The sequence below is a fragment of the Triplophysa rosa genome, linkage group LG25 (assembly GCF_024868665.1).
Source record: "Triplophysa rosa linkage group LG25, Trosa_1v2, whole genome shotgun sequence".
Taxonomy (NCBI): Eukaryota; Metazoa; Chordata; class Actinopteri; order Cypriniformes; family Nemacheilidae; genus Triplophysa; species Triplophysa rosa.
This window is the reverse complement of record NC_079914.1, coordinates 8,874,496-8,882,529: the sequence shown is the minus strand read 5'-3', so window position 1 is coordinate 8,882,529 and position 8,034 is coordinate 8,874,496.

Below are 8,034 nucleotides of genomic sequence, written 5' to 3'. Positions count from 1 at the left end.
TTCCATACTCCACTACGGCTTCAAAACTCACACTGCCAGCTAACTGATGACTTAGGGACCGTCTCAAAAGTGCAAACGACCTAAAATAAACTATTAGGATGAACTTCAACAAGAATTTGCTATTCTGAAGTGGCCAGTTGTGCTTGCAATGTTCACTTCACAAGCCAGTCCCTCACTGAACAATCTTCAGCTCCACCAGGTTTTGAGTAATCAATAACAAAGACCAGCAGCTGGAGTCACATCATTTCATTTCAGCAGATGTGACCCCCTTAATCAGACTAGTGCTCAATTCTTTAATCTTCTGTTCTGTTTTAGCTTTTCTTTTTTCACGTTTTGATTCCAAGTCCTTCAGCAGGGGATACAAGTACTTATACTTGTACTTCATGCATTTGAGATATCAGAAAGAAGAATAGTATAGTAAACTCTTTTGGGTTCCCTCCCTATTCCTGCTCTTTACCAATTCCATTACCATTCTTTTTTGAATCTTGGAAGCACTTATACTATTATCTGTTTCTCTACCATGTTAAAATTATTACATTTTTTAGTACAATTTGGGGCAAATCTACATCGGAAGTTGATATTATTGAGTAAAAAAACAATATTAGGCCTGTACAAGGCTAAGTTTCTAATTATGATAGGGATACTGTATCAAAGAAAAAGCTCACCAAATAATTTCACGCAAAATTTACAAATGTTCGCATCGCAGAGATCCCAAATTGGACGCGACAAAAAAATTCAATAATTGCATGAACAATTGGATTTACAACAGAACAAAAGAATATGAGTCAATAAGCAACATTTCCATTTGATCATCAAACAAATCTTTTAAGCCTTGTAAGGCGTAAAAACACATATAGCACGCTATTCGCACTACTGTGATGATTTCTTTTACCTTTTTGAAGCTTAACAGTCCCTGACCACTGTGTTGCACTGTATGTTAAAAGAGCATGCAGTCTTAACATCCAACAAAAGGGCGAGTGAGTATTGACAGAACATCATTTTTGGGGCGAATTATTATACATTTTAGGTGAGGTCTAACCAAGACACAGGAGTCTTTAGAATGAATGTTGAAAAGACAGCTCTAAAAAAAAAACAAATAAATAAATATGAAGATAAAAATGGGCACATTGCAATGCTGTTGCTGCACCGATGGCCACAGCCGGCCTTAGATGTGCAGGGTCCTTGAAACACGCCCTTCAACACCTCAACGCAGGCATTAAAACCTCTAAGATGCCTTCGATTGAGTTGCAGCTATGAAAACATTTGTTAGAGACGGGGGAATTGCAGGGCAGCTGAAGAAAAACATCCTTTGTCTTCTTTTTCAAGAAGAAAGCATGACCTTTCCGATATCTGGAAGCACTGGAATGTGTCACGCATCTTTTGAAGCAGCAAACCCTTGTGGAGGACGGGAAAAAATATGCACCTGGAGGTGTTTGTGCTCCTTTACCATCAGCATTACTGAGTGAGAGTAAAAACCAGCTGGTAATAGGGACACTCGGTGTGCTGGAGGCAAGGGTCACATGGCACTTAGAGGAGGTCACCTTGACGCGTGTGTGTGTGTGAGTTCTCCAGGGGGGGTGATAAACTCTGGTAAATTGGTTTCAGGGCGGTGAAGTGGCCAGAGCACATTTAGCCTTAGAAGTGCTGTCTTGTTTTCCTGCCTGTCAGGATGCTCATCCTCGACTGTCTTGAGTGGCTTGTTGCATATGGTGACCTGACACTGTGTTGGGCTATTCAAGTCACTAGGGGGCACTGTGTGGTAATTAACCTTGAAGAGATACTTCACCCAAAAATGAAAATTCTGTCATCATTTACTCACCTTCGAGTTGTTCCAAATCTGTATGAATTTCTTTGTTCTGATGAACACAGAGAAAGATTTTTGGAAGAATGCTTATGACCAGACAGATTTTGACTCCCATAGTAGGAAAAAATACAATAGTAGTCAAAAGTGCCCTAGAACTGTTTGCTTTCTTCCAAATATCTTCTTTGTGAACAAAAAAATGATAAAGTATTTTTTCCAACTATGGGAGTCAATGGGGGGCAAGATCTGTTTTGGTTATAAGCATTCTTCCAAATATCTTTCTCCGTGTTAATCAGAACAAGGAAATGTGTACAGATTTGGAACAACTCGAAGGTGAGTAAATGATGACAGAATTTACATTTTTGGGTGAAGTATCACTTTAATAAAGAGCAGTGTAACGGAGATAATGTAGTTTCAATCAGTGTTGGGGAAAGCTTTTTGAGACTATCTACACAAAGAGAGTCAAGCTAGCAAATGAGCATCGCAACTATTGAAGGAGGAGTAAAAAAAATAGTTTATCCAAAATAAAGTTTTTAAAAATTATCCTTAATTGTGCCATCCTTTATCACTTCATTTCTATAGCTGAATGCAAAATAAAAAATCAGTCCCTTTATACACATATAGGCACCAAAGTAGTACCTAATAAAATGCAGCAAGTTATTAAATGTCTTCAGAGGCAAAACAGCAGGTATGTGCAAGTAAACTATTGATATTTTATGCTTCTTTGGTGAAATTGTAACCAAAACAACCACACATGAAATATGGCGACAATTGATAACTTCAAATCTCATTGGTTCTTGCGTGTTTCGTGACAAAATATCCTACCAACTAGTCACGAGACTTGCAAGAACCAATGAGATTCTTGATGTGTTAAGTTGTTGATGTATCACCATCTTTGAATCTGATGTGCTTGTTTTGGTTTCAATCTCGCTCGCAATAATATTTTTTAACATTCTGAGACTAACATGCACAAAACCGGACAAATATTTTTATAAAAAGTCTTTGTTTGGGACAGCATGATATTGAGAGAATTCTTGGGTGAGCTACTCCTTTAAGTAAATTAATGTCATGATATTATGCATTAATAATTATCAACCAACTAGACCATCACTACACTGTAAAAAGCTGTAATTTCACGCTTTTATTGTACAGCATTTTCACATATTTTGAAATACGGTAAAAAATATATGTTTTTTCAGGCACACCAGATGCTGGAATATTAGTTTTTACAGGTATTTTTTTACAGTGACCTAGACCAGCATGGACATGCATAATGTATTATGCTTGTTGATCACAAGCTGATGTTAATCTACAGCCTGCTAGACCTGCCCAAACCAGCCTAAACCAATTTATGCTAGTCTAAGCATAGATCTTTTCATCAAGGGAAATCCCATTTGATTGTGTGTATGCAGAATCGCATGTTTTACTGTGCTACAGTTTGGCAGAGGAGCATCGTACAGTAATACAAGGTGACATTCTGCTGTGAAATCACCATTAGGCAGAGAGGCAGAAGTGATTCGAACTAGCAATGTCACTTAGAACCCCAAGATAACCTTGCTGAATTTAGGGTGTAGTTCTCTTTTAGTGGTAACAGACATTGCCAGAGCGGCATCAAATTTGCACCATAAGTGTCTGAGGGGTTAGCACAAGACAGGTTGAGTCAGAGCCTCCAGAGGCAGTCCGGACAGAAACCATAAAGAGTGGAGCATAGCTGATCTCCCATAGGATGCCAATGAATCCCTGCTGGGAAGTGGATTAAAGCACAGAAGGGGAGAAAAGAAGTGAGAGAAAAAATGTTTTGAGGAACTACAGTACCAATGCATGCAGATATATTCAGAAGGTTGAATAATGAATTACATTAAAACATTTATATTTACAGTGATTATAAATAGCAAATATGTTTGTAAATATCTATTATGTACAGTATATGTTAGGGTTGTCACGGTACCATAAACATATCTTACTATACCATATGAAATATCACGATACCAAGTAGTATTGCGATGCTGTGTCATGTTCATAATTAAAATCTACAAAACAGACCAAAATTCCTTAATACACAAATCTAAATATGTTGTATTTTGTGAACTGTATTATACTGCACACTACAATATTTGTAGTATTAACTGTAGCAATTAAATAAGTTTAAGCAAATACTGTAGTATACTTTAATATTTACTGTGGTAAGATTTAAAAACACTAGTGTCTAGTAATTTTAGCAATAGTAACCACTAAAGAATTTTTTTTAACATTGTAACTAATTCAATCAATGTGCGACTAATTGCATTTATAGCAATGCTTATAAAGGAAAATGTTAGGCTTACTTTAAATGTGACTAAAACGGCCAGTAGGTGGCGGCAATTTTTTGCCAACTCGTTTAAAACTGCAGATTCATTCAAGAACGAAGCAAGTGTCTTGATGAATGACTCACTGAATCATTATCTCGTCCGAGTCGTTCAAAACATGGATTCATTTAGGAGAGAAACACCGCAAAAAGACAGATGAAAGTGTTCAAATGAACGTTAATGCGCATATGCAACATTAGTTACGGCACTACGATACTACCGTTAAAAAACAGAGCGGCATCGCAGGAATCTTTACGCTTTAGCATGGCGATGCTACCGTAGCACCGGTACACCGTGCAACCAGTATTTGTATGTGTTTATGGGTAATTCATACCGAAAATTGTAATAATTCTTTTTATTAAATTCTACACTTCCAACAGCATGCAGGAATGTGATTTACAAATTGTATTTCATTAATTCTAGGTCAATTCTGCTGGTCACTGAAAACTGCATTAACTGCACTTGACAGACGGTCCCTAGCCTGGCAGAAGTCAGTGATGTCCTCAAAGCCACGTGTAAATGTCTTTCATGTCCACCCAGCAAGGCTGCAGCGTTCCCATTTACCATAAACAAAAAGAGCACCCGACTGAGTGCAAGAGGGTGGAGGGGGCTTACAATATTCTGACAGGAGAAAACATAGATGCTGATTTATCATTTTAAGGAGCAAGGCTGGAGCTCATGAATTTCATGCGCAGAAAAGCAATGCCATGGTGCTTCTTTTAACACATCCAATACGCTTCAAAGTTATTGCACATCTGGGCCGAGTCCTTCATTAAAGCTGCATGCGGCGACGTCGGGTTAAAGCACAAACATGTTCTCCAGTGGTAACGCAATTTGAAACAAGAAAACGAGTCCTGGCACACTTCAAATAATGCTGTGAGGTGGAAATAAGCTGAGGTTGCAGATAAAGATGGCATGGGGAATCAGTCATGCGCCCATTGGCTGATAAAGCTGATGAGGACAAACATCAGCAGAAGACGATAAAGCGCTTTCGGAGAGCGACTGTGGCAAAATACACAGATTATCTGTTCAAAACGAGTGAAGGAAAGTAGACTCTTGACACTGCTTTGGAGCGCAGAGTTAAGAGGCTTTACGAAACGGTAGCCTCGCGTGAAAAGCGACATTCTCAGCTAGCATGCTATTGTCCCAGAGAGTAAATGAGTATACATAGCAAATCTGCTTTTTCTGTTTCTTTTGGAGACGGATGCAAGGCTAGATGGTCATCATCTAGGTCTCTATACCTGTATAGAATATATTAAGTTATTTGGCTTCACATACAGTATATCATTGTTAAAAATAATCTCAAAGCTAAAGCTTTTCTGGCTAAAAATAAAAATCAGTTTTTGAACAAGTACATAAAAACAGTGTTTAAAACCCTCACCTTTCTTTACTCGACTGAAGTTTATAAAATGTCAGTAAATGTCAAACGGTAAATGTCAAACGGACAGACATTTGACTTTAACTAACGCAAACATAACGTTAACATATTGACTCACCCTCTTGTCATTTCAAACCTGTATGACTTTCTTCCGCCAAACACGAAATACATTTTTGAAAAATGTTGGTACGGCAGTACCCATTCACTTCTATTGTACGGACACAAAATCAATGCAAGTCAATGGGTACCGCCGTTGTTCGGTTACCAACATTCTTCAAAATATCTTCTTTTGTGTTCTGCAGAAGAATGAATACATGTTTAAAATGACAAGAGGGTTAGTTTTTCATCTTTGTGTGAACTATTCCTTTAATGACAAATGTTTGGTAAGGGTACATTGTTGTGCACCTGAAACCAAGCAAGCTGACTGAAAGCTTTTTTTAAGCTTGTTATTTTACAATATCAAGTGAGCTGAAACAACAGTGCTCATACTATAAAAGAGAATAAGCGCATAAAAATAAGGGTATAAAAATAAGCGCTCTGCACTTTTTACTGTCACTTTAATAGGTCGTTTCCAGCTGACGGGAACCTGGCAGGCAGAGACAAATGACAATTCGGTTTCACAGATGTCTCAAACATCAAAGTCACAACAACTAACATGGCTGACGTTCGGCATGGGCTCTGTGACTTCTAACAGCAATGCGTTACGGCTTACACATCATGCGGTTCCACAATGCTGTCCTCTCTGCCGTCAAGATGAATTATCCCTTTATTCACGCTAAAAAAAAAAACAAGTGCCACCTCAATGCATAGACAGGAATTCTTTAGCGATTCAGCTGCACAAACTTAGGCTTTTCTGCAAGCACATCACTTTATTTATATGGATGAATATGTTAACTCCATATGCTGACCTACACAATACACGGCAAGTACTTTTACAGTTAATGAAATACCTAGTACAAATCTGAACCTAGTGTGCTGCCTCACTGCCTACATAGGTAGCACCCTAACCGTCATAGATTTGGAACGCACTTACTACATAGCCAGAATCTCTTTATGGCACACAAAGGGAGGGTCCCCTGACATTAAAGGAATAGTTTGCCCAAAAATGAAAATTATTTCATCATGTACTCACCCTCATGTCATTTAAAACCTGTATGACTTTCTTTCTTCTGAAAAACACAAAAGAAGATATTTTGAAGAAGGTTGGTCACCGAGCAACATTGGCCCCCATTGATCTCCATTGTATGCACACAAAACCCGAGACATTTCTCAAAATATCTACATTTGTGTTCTACAAAAGAAAGAGTCATATGCAGGTTTGAATGACATGAGGGTGAATAAATGACAGCATTTTTATTTTGGGGTGAACTATCCTTTTTCTATATACAATAATAGCCATACAAATATTGTACACAGCACACACAAATATTGTGTAAAACATTTGCAAACATACACTAATTACACTTTCAATGATATTTATCATTGCATATCAGTATTAGATTAAACCTAAAATACTTCAAATATCTATAATATCCTTTCATTGCAATGCATTCTGGGACTACCTTCATGGCAGTATACATGCGATGCTGTCTGGCTAAACTTGGCAAAAACAAGACATCTCGCAAAGCAGAATAAGCTCCCCAAAGACCACTTGACAGTTGACATGACATTAAAGTTCATCGGTAAATATCACAAACTGATGGTTCTCGTCAGATGATGCAGAGTGTGTTCAGAGAAGTGCTATTTTCAGGCCTTCAGGAGGCACTTAAATGAGAAAAATCTATCGTGATCTGCAGCGAGAGCCGGGAACTGACACCTCCGCTCCGGTCCAACGAGCAGTTAAATCCATGCGCTCTCACAACACAATGCATTAATGCACTTTTATTTTTCAGCAACCGGGTCTAAAGACAGCACAGGGGCAGCGAGGGAAATGCGAGCAGTCAGCGGTCAGTGTGTGTGTGTGTTGGTCTGGGAGGGGGAGGAACTCCCTGCTGTCGGCTGCGTCTGTCTTTGTTTGTATTTTTGCTACGGCCCGTGCTCGCCTCTGGAAGTGTAATGAGCCATTCAGAACACAGCCAAGCATTCTGGCCCGCGATACATGCCAGAGTAACGCTGGGAGCGTCGCCAGATAACCAAGCCATTGCTAATACGGAATCCAGACTACGACAACAGGGTGCTGTTGGCCAAAAGCGCCATGTGTTTTCACAAGGGCTGCCAGACTGCTTCACAACGGCCTCGTATTCAACAATCGAGATTTTAGGGTGATGGAATATCACATCCATCCAGGTCGTATTTTAGCCCAAACGTTACTAGTAAATAGGGAATTACATCCTAAAAACAGTCGTCATTTACGGTTTTATGCATTTCATTAAAAAAGATACACTCTTAAAAATGATGGGTTATTTCAACCCAGTGTTGGGTCAAAAAGGGACGAACCCAGCTGTTGGGTTATAAATTAACATATGCTGGGTTGTTTCGACCCAAAATGCTGGGTTGTTTTAACTCATTGT